The following is a 15,377-nucleotide window of genomic DNA, read 5'->3' on the forward strand; positions in this document are numbered from 1 at the left end:
ATTGAATCCCCACATGTGATTATCAGAGAATGATACTTTAAAGTCTTCAGTGAACTTGCACTTTGAGGTAAGTTTGAAGGAACATAAAATGGACCAAAGGCAGAAAACGCATTGGGACTCAGTACCTGAATAATGAAAATACGGAATAATCTGCACCTGGAAAAAAGAGACACTTGGCAGGACCTCCAATCTGGAGTCTTTTACTCCCCTGGGGTGGAGTAGGGGAGGCAGAGGAGAGGGGAGGGAGGAAGGGAAGTGGGTTGACAGAGAGAAAAGGGGAGATAGGGAGGGAGACGCGTGCCTCAGAGCCGGGAGGAGAGGTACCCTTTGTTAGACAAGCCCCGAAAGGGAAGCCTCTTGCAGCAGCCCTCCGTTCCCACCTCCAGCGTTCGCCGAACTGCTAGGTGGAGCCCGCGTGGCGGAGCCCGCGCGCACTCCAGATCCGGGTTTTGCCGGCCACCCCCTTCCCCCGGCGCGAGCCCCCTCCCCGGCTCTCGGCGCTCCGGGCGCTCGCCCGCCCGCCCGCCCGCGGTTCATTCTGGCCTCGACTCGGCCCCGGCTGCGTCCGTCGCGCGCAGGCTGCACGGCCCCGAAGCGCCCGCGCTCCGAACGGCTCTCGGCGCTGCGCCCTGTCGCCAGCTTGCCCGGCCCCGCTCGCCCCGGTTCCCCGAGCGGGAATGCAGATGCTGCCGCCGGCCCGGGAGGGCGCCGCCTCCGCCGCTGGCTCTTCCCGGACTGCTCGCTGCCCCGGCTCCGGCAGCTGCCGCAGCTGCCGCCTGTGACTCGCCCCCTCCCCTTTCTTTCTTCTCTTTTCGCCTCCGTCCTCTCTCTCCCGGTGTGCGCGCGCGCGGGTGGCACGGTTCGCTTCGGCAGGAGCTCGCTTGTGTGTGCGCGTGTGTGAGCGTGTGTGTCTGGAGAGCGCCAGAGCCTTGCTCGCTCTCGGGGAGTCGAGGAAGAGAAAGACCCGAGGCGGCGGCGGCGGCGGCGGCGGCGCGGAGCCCGGGGCCGCGCGATGAAGCTCCCACATGCACTCAGCTGCCCTGCCCGGCCGGCGAGCTAGTCAGCTACCCCCCGGGCTCGGGGCTCCGCGGCTCCCGGGGCGCAGCTCTCCGCGGCCCGGCGCCCGCTCCGCCCGCGCGCCCCCGCTGTGCACCCGGGAAGGAGTTTGCTGGGCCCTCGGTGCAGGTTGCGGGCGCCAGAGGAGCCCCGCGGCTGAGAGAGAACCTCGGGAGGAGGAGGAGCAGGGCTCGGCGGCGGGGCAGCCACCCCTGGCCCTCGCGGCCGCCCCTACCTATTCCATCGCTCCCACTCCCCGGCGGAAAGGGGAGGACGAGGAAGAAGAAGAAAAAGAAAGAGAAGGGGGTGGGGTGGGAGAACTGGATATAAAGATCGGCTGGGGGGATGGTGGAAGATTTTCGGTCTCTTCGGCAGCGTCTTTGCTTAGGCGGCAGCAGGAGGAGGAGAAGCGGCCCCTGCGACGACCGCCGCATGTTAATCGCTGCCGCTCGGGTCCCTCGGCTGCTGCGGGAGACCGCGCCTGACTCCGAAGTTGTGCAACTGTGGACTGGGAGAGACGTTTGAGCCCTCCTCTCCCATCGCCCCGCTTTCACCCCGTTAGTGTGTGCGAAGCGCGGAAACGTCAAGAAGACAAGCATTTGGTTCTTTTTTACCCCTTCCCCGTTCTCCGTGGCCGTGTAGCAGAAGAAAGGGGGAAGGAGAGACTTTTGTTGTTCCTCAGCTGGGGTCTCCACCCGCCTGCTGCCTTCTCCGCGCTTTGGGTATCATTCTCGGCCGCGTGTGTTGGGGTGTCTTCCTGGGGCGGTCGGTCCTCTGCCCCAGGCTCCATGGCTGGATTGTGGAAACTGCACCCGGCTGCAGGTTGTTGAAACTGATGGGACGAAATCGGGGACCAGCGGTTACGCAAGGTAATTTATTCTTCTCGCTCTACCTAATAGTGGTGGCCCTGGTCTGGCGCGGGCAGCGGCGGCCGCCCGGCGGGCAAGCGAGAGGGTGCGGGGTTCACGCACACTCACCCTGCCGCTCGCACACACTCATCGTGATGAGCGGCGGGAAGGGGACCTCCTGGCTGGTGGGCGCTGGGGTTTGGCACGGGTTCGAGGTTTTTACAGCTGTTGGGGGATTTGGCGGCCGAGAGGGATGAAGGGGAGAGCAGACTCAGCGCATTCGCAGTTCCAACAAGCTGGGGAATAGGAACGGGTTCCTCCTGGGGAATTTTCCCTCCTCTCTTACCCTAGTGTCATCCCCTGCTGGGGGCTGAAAGCAGACCAGGGGGCGCCTTCTCTCCGCCGGCTGAGAGCCGGGAGAGGGCTGGATCACCGACAGGCACCGGGTGAGGAGCCGGGCTCTGGGGCGATGGGGACTGCGGGGCGGCGAGCCCGCCGCGATCCTGCCTGGACGCCTTCCTGGAGCATCCACGGGGGCCGCGTTTGCTCAGGTCGCGCCCCTGAGTCGTGGAACCGCGCTGCCTCCTCGCACCCCGCGCGTCGTGACCCCTTCACGGCAGTTTGGTTTAAACCTGCTTGCCCAGGCTTTGTTAGGCGGTTCTGGCTGGAGAAGGCTGCCACTCTCGTGGGTGGCACGGGGCGGCGCGGTGATGGAAATGGGCATGGGGCGGGGGACGGTGTTGCACGAATCGAGATGGCCAGGGCGCCTGGGAGGGGTGGGCAGAGCGTTGGTGGCCGCGGACGGCTGAGTTACAGGTAGGAGGGCAGGCACCCCGGAGCTTCTCCCGGGAGAAGGAGAAGCTCCAGGCTGCAGCGGAGCATCGGGGCTACCGCACCCCCGCCTCTGGTCCTAAGTAGGAGCTCCACGGCTAAGCGTGCCAGATCCCCTGGCAGTATAGGTGTGTGTGTGTGCGCGCGCGCGCGCATAGAGTGGAGGCGACCTCCGTTATCGGGGTTAGTTGGCGGCGGGGTCGGCGTGTGCTTGTCTGTGTGAGCGTGTTTGTACGCGCTCCGGGGATGGCCGCGAGATATTTGCGGGGATAGCAGAGCTGATGCTACTTGAGCAGAGCTTGCTTATCGAAATCGCCTGGGATCCGCTTAACCGGAAAATCTGGTTTGAAGAGGCCGCGGGGGCCCAGTATGGGAGCGAAGAAGCCTCTCGGTGTCCCCTCTTCTCATTGAAGATCAAATCCGCCAGATGCGTGCGGCGGTGAGTCTCTGGTGCAGCGCTCGACGCACCTCGGATTGGCTGTGATGAGACGTAGGATAGAGCAGTCGTCTCTCCGGCAGATTGAAAAACTGAGTCAAGCCAGCATAACCTCTGGTCCCTGGAATTCTCTGGCCACTTTCCTCGCTGTGATCGAAACGTGCGCTGCTTTGTTTATGGTCAGAGATATTACAGCAATTGGGAGAACTCGAGGCGTGTGAGCTACCTCTGGGTGTCTCCTGCCTGTGCCTGTGTGTGATCCTGTCTGCGGTAGTTGGAGCACATTGTAAACAACTGTGTAAGCAGCCCTGCCAGTCTCCTTTAGTGCCAAACCTAGTGGTGTCTGTTGTGTTTACTTCCCTGGGTGGATCACTCATTAGGAAGTATAAGCCTCTTGCACCTCTGATTTTACATCCTTTCAGCCAGCTGTTGGGGAAATGATATGCATGGATCCTGGCAGGAAGAAAAAATTGTCTGTGTTTTGCTGTGAAGTAAATAGGCGGTCTTCTAATTTACTGTCATATGGCCTATCAATGCTAGTTAAAGAATGTCATAGTAGAATCTACAGAGAAACACTTACTTAGTAATTCTTCATTTTGGGAATGGTCTCCATTTCCCTATGAGGTAAAACAGAATTTTTAGCCAGAGTTTCCTGGTATATTTTCCAGTTTGTAATGGTACTAAATGATCTGGAGTTCTGGCTTCCAATTTTGTCTGTATGTGAATTACAGAATTGACACTTCTTTTATACTATCACCAAAAGACATTTCTAGTTAATTTGTATAGGAGTTTAAAAGGTTATGTGTGTTGAAATCTCTGATCTTTGTTTCACCCAATTTTCTTTTTCTTTCTTTCAACCAAAGCAAGGGTTAAAAATGTACCAAGATAAACGGTTCTAAAAAGTTTAAAAGCTAAACTGTTTTTCAGTTTCAATGATTAAGATATTAAACCCATTAGTTGCAGATTAGTTCTGCTTTTGTGTTGGTCACAAATGTCTATGTTCCATTCTGTTTAAAAAAGTGTAGCACAGTAAATTTAAAAGGATACTTTGTTTTTAGGTACTATAATTTCTAGATTTCTTCTTTTTTTTAAGATCTTGACTTCTAGAAAAAGCTTAGGTTGCCAAAAAAGGAAAAGGAATACTGAATCATTGGTGCCTGATTTTGATGAGGTTGTATTTTTTTTATATGATGTTGCTAGTGGTGGTTATCTTAATAGAAAAGTTAGAGAATTGTGATTTAATTCATGCAAATCTAGATTCCTGTATTTATTTCTTTTCTAGAGGGTACGTGTTAAAGCCTTTACACTTGCAAATATTTCTGAAGCTTGGAGAATATTTGGCCTCTCATTGTAGAAGATCTAATCACAGCAATTCCCTGTCCTTACCTTAGAAGATTTGATAAAATCTGTTCTTTGTTTCCTAGCAGCATGTGTTTCCTAGCAGTCATACATTCCACAGGTCCTGATGTCATTAGAACTGTGTCTGTCAGTGTATTGTGCTGTCTTTAGTTGAAGGTGAGTGTGTCAGAGTGCTTGAATGCCATTCCATAGCACTTCTTTATCACTTAATATTCAATAACCATTTCCATTGGTGTTTATGGTTGACCGGTGTATGTATAAACTCACCGCAGGAGGAATAATTAGTATAAAGGTTTATGTGAACTATTTATATTTTTTTAGATAGACCTTTAGGCTGCATCAGGCATCCCTGGCCTGAAGAGTGGTAAGCCAGCATGTGATTTGCCTGATGGGTAAATGCTTTTGATGTCTCATTTTTAGTTGCTTGCTGTGATTATCTTTCAGATTGAGAGCTTTCCTCCAAGACATGAATGGAATGTCTTTTAGAAATGACTTTCTTAATAATGATTTTGCATTTTGGAGGTTTAAATATTCTTTCCACGGGAATGATAGGGAGTATGAGACTTATGGACTCTGGTACTGTGCCTGGCATTTTTTCTAGTAACAGGAAAGGCAAATTTTTCATGGACTTGGTTTACCTTTGGATCCTTGGTGAGTTATAACCAAGAAAATCCTAAGTAGAAGATAAAAATGTTAAAATCAAAATGATTGAAGTTAGGCAAATAATACTATGGTAAACTAAATTGTTTTTTAGATTTCACTTGGACCACTTTTACTGCTGGTTGGAACTCTCTTTGAAAAGGGCTGCCAAGTAGGAGTGACAATTACTGTTAAAAGTGGGGCATTTTTGCATAGAAATCAGTAAAGAAAACTGATTGTGATTTTTGTATTTAAGAAAAAAGTGATTTTGAAAAATTCTATGCAACCTTACTTTAGCACAGTGTTGAACGGCTAAAGCAGTTGGAATTAGAGGGAGATGATCTTTCCTTAAGTTTTGCAAATGGGTGTTTTCCCTTTGATTTCTTAGATTTGCATTACATTCATGCATTTGCTCAGTTGGGAGGAACAGAGGCTATATGTAATTCAGCATTTGTTTGCCACCAAGGACATATTTACACTCAGATTACTGTTGCATTTGTCTTTTTCTTTTATGCAAATGCATTTGTTCATGGATTACCCTATTTTATAATTAAATGTAAAGTAAAAATTCAAATATGACTAAGGTCCTCCTGACATTTTCCCTTTGTTATCTGTGTGTGTGTGTGTGTGTGTGTGTGTGTGTGTGTGTGTGTATGTTGTTAGACAGTTGATCTCTGGGGAGATAAATCCAGATTTTTCGCTCATTGTGATTTTGACATTGATGTGTTTTGGCCAGTTTTAGAAAGTGCTCATGCTTCTAGATAACATTTATGAGTCCTAAGATGTGCATATTTTCTTCCAAACCCTTTAACGTCATTACCCTGGTATGAGTGTCTATGTGGCCCAATCAAATTAACTCTACTACTATGTAAGTAAACAGGTATAATGTTTTTTTTTTTGAATTAGACATGTGCTCGTACATTCACAAACACAAAATATATAAAAAAATTACCTGTCCTACTCTGAATCAATTGAAATTCTCCATGTGTTTTAGTCAGTGAATGAAGGGGGAGTCTTGTTGTATTTGATCATAACAGATTCTATAGTTTTTAATAATTTATATCTTTCTCATGTCTTACTGACACTTAAAACAAGAATTGAATTTAACATTAACAAATTTCTTTCTAAGAGTGATTACACATACATATTAGAAGCTAACATTTGGGCTATTTTATTAAAAAATTTAAATGGAATATTGTTGGTGTTTATGCTATTTATTACGAAGCTTATCTCTGGGATGGAAAATTAAATCAACCAACTGAATATTTCCATCTGCTTAACTTCTATATCAGTTATATTCTAGAATAAACAATCTTCTCAAAGTGTGTTCTGGGGAGACCTGTGGGTCTCTGAGACCCTTTCAGAGGGATTGTGAAGAGAAAACATTTTCATAACAATGCTAAGAATTATTTCCCTTTCACTCTCATACTTTAACATGTGTACAGTAAAGTTCTCCAAAAGGTACATGATATGTGGTGACATTGCTCTGATGGCATATGGCATGTGTGGTTATGTTTTAGAATTTCCCAGTTTACTTTTAATACATAGATGTTGATAGTTACAACCAATGTAATCAGAAATTGCTTTAGGTTATCAGTCTGTCAAAGGGTCCTGGGACCAGAAAGTCTGGAACTGCTGCTGTTGAGGTTTAGTAGATCTGCTTCCTTGGACTCATAAGTGTTACCCCTTCTGACCTAAGTAGCCATCTAGGATTCTCATCCTAGATGAGGGCTGCTTGTCTCCAGCCTCATCTTCTGACAGTAGAGGAGGAGCTGCAGGGGAAATTTAAAATCTAGGCCCCAGATCTTGGTATTCTGATAGCTGGCAAGGTGGTATGGTGTAGTGGTGAAGAGAAGGAGCTATGTGGTATGCTTGCCTAGGTTTGATAAATTATTTCACTTTGGGCAAGGTACTGGATCTCTCTGGGCCTCAATATCCTTGCATGTTTTAATGCATGTAACAGTTGTTACTAATTCATAAGTGGTTGTGAAGCTTTAATGGGAAAATAGATGTGAAGTGCTTAAAACAGTTCTGGGCACATAATAATAGAAATGCAACTATTTGTTCCTGTCATCATCATTATTAGCATTATTATTATTTACTACCTCTCTTGAGGGTCCAATGAAACTTTAAACAAGTCCCCATGTGATTAAGATATGCAATTATGTTTTCACCTCATTGCTTTAGAGCATCTCTTAAAATGCTATTAAATTTGAAAATTTCATATAAAAGATAATCTTGGCTTTATTTTACTCTCCCACTTTAAAATTTATGAAGAGTTACTGGGATTTTTTTTTAATGAGAATTAATATGACACCTAGCTTGGGCTAAATTTGAAGTTGGGCAGAGTATGAATGCCCAATTAAAACTTGATTTCAAAGACCCTAATTGAATATTTATGTATCTTGGGAATTATCAGGGAGGAAATCACTTTCTGAAGTGGTATCAAGATGGCTCACTATACTCTTAGTCTGTTAATCACTATCTAAGCATCACAACAGACCATTTTCGGTGAAAAGGGTCCTTGGAGCAATTTTATACTGTAGTTCGATTTGTTGGTGAATGGTAATATGCCGAAGAAGTAACAAGCTCCACGCAGAGATTAATTTTACTAGTTGCCAAACTTCAGCCGGTGAACTGTAACACTTCTGAATAGTACTTGACATCTACTTGAAAACTTTATAGATATATTTGTAAGTTACACCTAGCTAATGTAATACCTGATGTAGGCCTGCCACTATGAAATTAGTAGTGTAGCATTTATCTTCTCCACTTTGGTTAATCCTGAGTTAGTGTTGTAGAAACTAAATTACTTAAACTCCTTAGCTGGGCATAGTTTGGGGCACTGTCCCTAATTCTGAACCTCCAGAAAATGGCCTTTGGAATGGGGACACTTGAATACATTCCCAATTCCGTCCCTTTCTAGCTCTATCATCTCTCTGCAAAATAAAGGTAATAAAATTTACTTTGCTCCTTTGGGGTGAGGAATAGGAAATAAATAGAAAAGTATCTGACAGAGTACAGCATGAATGAGACATTAGTCATAGTATTATTAGAAATGTCCTTAAGTACCATCATTAAGAAAATTTAGCTAAATCAACTATTTTCTTAATTGAAGAGTTCTTGACGAGCTATGAAAATCAGTAGCATTTCCTTAAGCAGTTGAGAAAGGTTTCATGTATCTGTGTGTCTTTCCAATGTTCTTTCCCTCCTTCCCTTTTTAACCTTTTAAAGCACCTATTCCTGAGCTCTTTCTCTTATCTTAAAATGTTATGCTTTGCTACTAGTTTCCCACCAAAAGTCAAAATCCTGATAGGAAAATATTTTTGACAGCCACCAAGTGTTGTGTCTTAAGATTGACTTTAAATCACATATAAAATGAAAGTACCAATTTAACTGAAGACATTTTAAATTAAACGCCTGATCATCTTTTCACATGGCATCAGCAGCTCTGTAAACCTTAACTAAATCACAATTTTCTACACGTTGTAATGGAGTCAAGTCATCTTAAACTTCCAAGACTTAAGGATTTCTATACTTCTAAAAGATTTATAGTCCACGAGTCCTCCTAAGATGGCTATAAATGCAGATGAACCCTTAAAATTCAGATCCCAAAATGGCTTTAAAGGCTAGAAGCATTGAACAGGTCAGATGTAAGTCCATATTTTAGAGTTAACACCTGTATTTTAGCGACAGTTGCCAATAAAAGAAGTTATTAAGAATGTATGACTTTTTCCTATAATTAGCATTTATGTTAAAATGTAAAGAGTGAATGAACAACATGGTAAATGGGAAGAATGAATGAAAAAATAAGCTGTGTATTGGACAGCTGACTTGCTAAACTGTACCAGAATTAAGTGCTTTAAAGTATGACTCAAGAAAATGAAAGCCAAGTAGAGACGACACCCCCTTCTGTTTGATCAGCTTGTGTTGGTGTTTCTGCATCCCGCAGAGGCAGAGTGCATTGCTATTGAAGACAGCCCCAGTGGCTCCACAGTAGCCTGAGCCTGTGAGAATAGGGGAGAGACTCAAGCCCAGTTTTTGATGTTCTGCATGGGTGGGTAACCTGAATACTAAAATGCATTCCATTGACAGCTGACCCTGTAAGAGGTTTTTCTACAGTCCCCCGTTTTGTTTTGGTTTGTTTTGGGTTTTTTTTCTCCGTTTCCTTTCCTCAAAGCTCTTCCAGATACTTTTGGATAAAAGGAAATGGTCCTGAGTGATGGTCATCTTTTTGTATGAGATTTATTCCTGGCAAGAATGGAAGGGCTCAATGGGTTCACATTTCTGTTTCTGTTTTTCAAATTTTCAGTGTTCTGGATTTGTCAGTGGCTGATGGTTGTTGTTTGAACCTTGACTCAGAATGCTGATCATGACTTCAAGGAGTGGACAAAGAGTCAATTGAGAAATAGTTTTGTGTTAGCATGAGGCATGAGAAATAGTTTTGTGTTAGCATGAGGCATGTAGCCTTTCTTCTTTATACTGGCTTTAACTACTCAGATGAATTTGTCTATTGAGTGCTAATCATACGGTTAACTGTTGACTTTGGAAGAAGAGCTTAGGCAATGGTTTTTCCTTTAAAATAATACACAATGATTTTTTGAGTTTTAGGCATTTTCAGTTAAAATTTTGCTTTGATTAAAAAATATTTATGTATGGAAGTTAAATATTATCTTGAAGGCATTCCAAAGTGCTACATATTTTATGATGTCTCAGTTGTCATATGGACTTTAAATTCAACCTGTAAGACTTGTAGAATGGGTATATTCATTATCTCTTTTTATTGCAAAGACACCTCCAACTAGTTTTAGGCTGAAATGATTAATTTATTGGGAAGTTATTGTATTTCTCACCTAAAGAATCCTTGGGGAAGGATGGAGGTTTACCAAGGTACCAGAAGAAAATTAGCACCTTGATAACCACTAGGATTCTGCTCTAACTGCATGTCCCTAAACAAGACTACCAGTTTTTCTCTCTGCGTACTGGATTCTTTCCCTTTCATGACTGCCTGAATTAGTCACCCAGCTTTAGATCAACCTGTTATCACCAGATCAGTGGGGTCAGTAAAGATATTGTAGTTCTTCTGTGGATAGACACATTGTTAGCTTGAAGAAGGAAAGACTCAATTAAGACAGGGATCTAGTCCACAGAAAAAGGCACAGGGGGGCTATTAAACCTGACCATTTACTACAGCCGCCCTTTGTTAACAGGGACAGATTCAGGCATTAGGAGAATCAATTAGGAAAACCACTAGAAATGGGTTTACTCTCCTGTAAGTGGCCAAAATGATCTTGGGAAATGGCTCCCTACTTATTTGACCCAGAAAATCCAACAAAAACATGCAAATCAAGGGATTCAAATCTTCAGGTTCAAGAACACCTGTGAAGGCACCCAAGTTATCAAGGCTATGAATATCTGAAAAGACACCAAATACCTGAGAGAGGTCACTTAAGCAGTTTATGCCATTCTATTGTGTGAGGGTGAAGTTGACATCATAAATGCCAGGCAGGGGCACTGGACACAGGTTCAGTGGCTCTTAAGAGTGCTAATTTTTACTACAAGTGCTTAAAAATGCAGAGAGTAATTCTGTTCTTGTAGGCTTCAATGTAGATTGTGTAGGCATTGAGCGCATCCGGTGGACAAAGCCCCCAGTGTGTGTCATCACACGCAGAGCTCATGGTTGAATCAACTCATGTATGAGCTCTACCAGCCATATTAAGATGACCCTTACTGAAAAAGACCAAACTGTTCCTAAACTGCAAATAGAGGTTGTAGAGAAGAAGTTATCACAGAAATAACTGAAGAAACAAAAACTTATAGCATGGGAATAAATTAGCATAAAATAAATGCAAATAGAAGCAAAAGCAGAAAAAAATGCGTTTGCAGATAAGCACCCATCCATCCATTTGAGACATCTAGTTTTTACACTGGCTAGTGAACTTGGTATGTCATGATACCAATGAAAGATATGTTTATTCAAGTAAACCGGATGTTTAGAGGCAGAATACTCAAAAGTACATCAAGTAGGATATTTCAGATAATTGTGTATGGAAACTTTATTAGCTTCCAAAAGAATCCAGTCAAAATATACGTCAGCTTATTAAACAACAATGTTATTTGAATGACAGGCATCTAATATGGATCTGCTATTATGAAAACTAGAGCCTGGGAAGTGTTTAAAGCTGACATTTGACACGAGTTAAAATAATGCTTTGGAGGTATTATTTGTATAATTTGGGAAACTTCTTGAATGTATTGTCCTTATTTTCTTTATTTAAAATGGAGACTTGTATTGACTTTTCATTTTCATTTTTAAGTGCCAGCTCAATATAAATAGTAACAAAATAATTTGGGAAAGATTTTAAAGTTAGTAGAAACCTTAACTAGAGGAACTCCCATGTACCTTCCTCTTATTGTTGCAAATCCTCGAAGAAGAAAGGACACTAAAAATTAGTAGGCAGCCAGTATTGTATTTTTATGATTTGACATTATTAAGCAAACTTTGCAAGTATTTCTTTTTTGGCATATTTGATTAATATGTGATCTTATCGTGGTGAAATAGCCTGCTGGGCTGGAGATAGTAGTGTTCAGAAATGAAATTTGCTTAGAGTCTCTGAGCAGGCATTTTTTCAGTTAGACCTGCATAATAGGTGATGGTAAGATTGCAGGGTGTGTATGTTTAGTTTCTTCCTTGAATATAGGGAGTGTTGAGATAGAGCAACAGCAAGAAGGTCAATGGGTGTGAAAGAAAGCATTAAGTATATAAATGAGGAATTTATGTCCTTTATTACAAATGAATTAACTATCTGTATGAGGGGCTCAGTATCAGTGTCAGAGGTTGGTTTGCTGTGTTTTACTAATCCAGCTGTGTTACTTTTCTACTTCTCTCTCTCAGTTTGGTACATGTCATTCTGGAATATTTGCTCCTATCCCAGTGTTGACTATTTGTGCATGACCTTTTGATTCTTCTTGGGTGTCAATAATACCTGAATTTTGATTCCCATTCATTCTTCCCAATATAAGTTGTTCTACATTCTGAACAATCATATTTTAAGACATTTTTTTTCTGATTATAGTTCATGCTCATGTGGAAGCCTCTTGAAATATAGAGATGCATAAAGTCAAAACAGAAATCAGCCAACATAACATAATAGAGTGGCACTTCTAAGTGTTCACAGAGATTATTTCACACTTAAATTTTAGTTTGATTATTCTTGTATTTTATCTGTCCATTATCTGTTTTTTATGTGCTTATGTATTTGCTTTAGTAGAATTGAGGTTAACTCTATAGGCTGTTTGCATGATTCCCTCCAATTTCCCAATGACATTAGTTGTTTTGAAAGACTCATTTTAATGTTGTGAAATATTTTATAGTGTATATGTATAATGATTTATTTAAACATTTTCTTATTCATGAGGATTTTGCTAGGATGAGTAACAGAAAACTTGGCCTATTCTCTGATGATTTCTGTGGTACAGGTTCCTTGAAGCAGAATTACTAGGACAAAGAATAAATAATTACTGTGTGACTTTTCTGTTTGGTTATAGTGACCTGCATGCGTAATTGTCCTCCATGCATAACTGGTGCTCCTAAGTGTTTGCAAGTTCTTTCTTAAGAATTGCTTGCTCTCAGTTTTGTATAATTAGTGGTTACTAAATCTCAGTTATGTAGAGTTAGTAAAGTTAGTAACTTACTAACTGTTCAGTAATTCTTAAGAATTACTAACTCTAGTATATATGAACGTATAAAAGCTGAGGACAGTAAAATTGTTAGTAATAAAAAAATGAAATTTATTGGCTATTAACATTTAAATAGGACTGTGCCTAATGTCTTTGAATTTAACACAACATTAAAACAAAACCATACAATGAAACTGTTTTGTGAAGAATGAAGAAGTCCAATACCTACTTTATAGTTTTGTTCTCTGCTATGAGTGGACGTCTTATCTCTTAAATTTATGGAAAATATCAACTTTACAAAGCTCGTGTTACCAAATTTATTATGGAACAAGAAAATTGGTGCACTTGGTTTGGGCTATTTTACAATTGAAGTATGAAAAGTAGTAGGAAATTGGCAGTAAACACATTTAAAGTAAATGAAGATTGTCTGTAAAAGGAGAGGGGTCAGTAAAGAAAAGCAACTAAATGGCATTATGGCTTATGTTAGTAAACATGAACCCAAGTTTACTATGTCTAATTTCAATCAAAGAACTGTCCAAAGAGTGAGGTACAAAATACGACATGTTCAGTGGCCCTTAAGTAAAATTAAGGAGGAAAACAGCAGGTGTATAATGCAATTTTTTGTTTTTTTTACAGTAATGCCAGTACCTACTGAACTTGATTTCCTTAGTTTATTCTTTGGTCAGAGGAACTAACAATTCTACTTTAAACAGCATCTTTGTGACTTCTGCTTCCATAAAGATATATATTTAAGATACATTCTAGCAGTCAAATTAGAAACCAGTTCTTACTTTCCATATTTTCTTTAAATCTTCATCAGAACATATTTATGGGGCACAGTTTAATGCTTGATTAATAAATGACTGTATAACTGCATGAGTGTGCTTTATGGACCCAGAGGAAACGACTCAACATGAAGGCAGTTTTTGAAGTTACTGTTGCAGCATAAATTCAAGTGCCATTGAAATTTGCTACGTGTCTGCATGTGGAATAAAAAAGGCATAGAAGGAATCTGAAAAGGCACACTCTTGCACACTTTCTTTCCCCACCAAATGTTGATTAGCAACTATCCATTTGTTAATCAACAGGTGTGAAATTGCAGTTATGCAAGATGAGTTAAGTTCTGGAGGTCTGCTGTACAATATTGTGCCTATGGTTTTCAGTATCATATTGTACAATTAAAAATGTGTTAAAAGGGTAGATCTCATGTTAAGTGCTCTTACTATAATAAAATAAAAATAAAAATAAAATAAGTTGCCAAGAATTGAAGTGACTTGTCCATAGCGACGTGGCTGGTTTTAGCATATGCTGCCTTCTATTAAGGAATTTATCAGTCTTGCGTTTGGGAATTCTCATTTCTGATCTCAGACAGGGTGTTGTCATTATGTAGCTGTATCACATGGATCATATAACTTCTCTAGGTCTGTTTTTTTCTGTTAATAAGGAATAGGACTGGGGGTTCTTTCTAAAACATCCATAAAATATAATAAAATAATAAAGCTTATTAGAATACCTCTGTTTGCAAGTTAATATTTTGAAAAAAATCCTTAATGGTTAGTTGATTTTATAAGAATTTTCATATCACATCCTTCTTACAGAGCTAAGGCATGGTATATGGTAATATCATATTTTAAAATGATATAATAGGATGGACATTCTGTGAAGGTATTAAAAGAAATTGACATAATGTATATATATTTTACATTCTTTCAAAATGTTAAGGATTCCAATTAATTTGTCTCATAGTTCTCTATACTTACCTACTATTAAGACTACCAACAAGTTTTTTAAAATGATAAATCATTTTAGGATTTGATATAGGATTTAATGGGATTTCATGTATCAGCTTTCTTTATAGATCAAATAAATTCTGTATCTAGAGCTTTAGATCCACAGTACTGTAATCTTATACCCAGGTGATTTTAACATCTCTTCATTTATGAAGTAGAAATGCATACACTGATTATCAAACATTCATTTTTTCACAAAAGGCTGAATTTATTTACATATGATTATTATGCATTATTACAAGGTTTAAAAATAAACATAAATTTATTCTTATATTAATCCAATGATCTCTACTGAAAGTTATAAGCCCACATATAAGAGGAATTAAGAAAAGCACTGAAGTGTATATCAATGAGAAGCAGAGAGGCAGAGAGCACAAATTTGGGGGGCAGAAATGCATGATTTCCCACCCTTTCTCTGTATGACCTTGGGTAAGCTACTTCTCCATGCCTCGCATTCTACATGTGTAAGATGCAGATAAAAACAGTGCTTAGCTTTCAGAGTTATTGTGAGGATTAGATAAGATGATATACATAAAACATAAACTGGTAGCTTTTATTATTTGTATTAATTTCTTCATCTATTGTTGAAGCTGATCTCTAAGTGGGCCTCTAAATTGTTCTGCTTTTCTCTGCAGTTCTCAAAAGATCAGCTTCATTAAAGCATTCATTTTTATCATTCACTGTATATTTGTTAGTACCTGAAGTCTGCAGGGAATATGGAGCATAACATGGCAGAAA

The 15,377-nt window shown here is 41.3% G+C and overlaps 1 protein-coding gene across 22 annotated transcripts in view; it reads left to right on the forward strand.

The window, feature by feature from the left end:
• The first annotated feature begins 1,787 nt into the window (after nt 1-1,787).
• The window catches only part of ADGRL3 (adhesion G protein-coupled receptor L3), an 807,141-nt gene continuing 793,551 nt past the window's right edge, over nt 1,788-15,377 (forward strand). For all 22 annotated transcript variants that reach the window (XM_036895181.2, XM_057502261.1, XM_057502262.1 and 19 more), the window contains exon 1: nt 1,788-1,925. The gene's annotated coding sequence lies outside the window, so the exon portion shown is untranslated. The remainder of the gene's footprint in view (nt 1,926-15,377) is intronic.

The sequence above is a fragment of the Manis pentadactyla genome, chromosome 5 (genome assembly GCF_030020395.1).
Source record: "Manis pentadactyla isolate mManPen7 chromosome 5, mManPen7.hap1, whole genome shotgun sequence".
NCBI classification, from domain to species: domain Eukaryota; kingdom Metazoa; phylum Chordata; class Mammalia; order Pholidota; family Manidae; genus Manis; species Manis pentadactyla.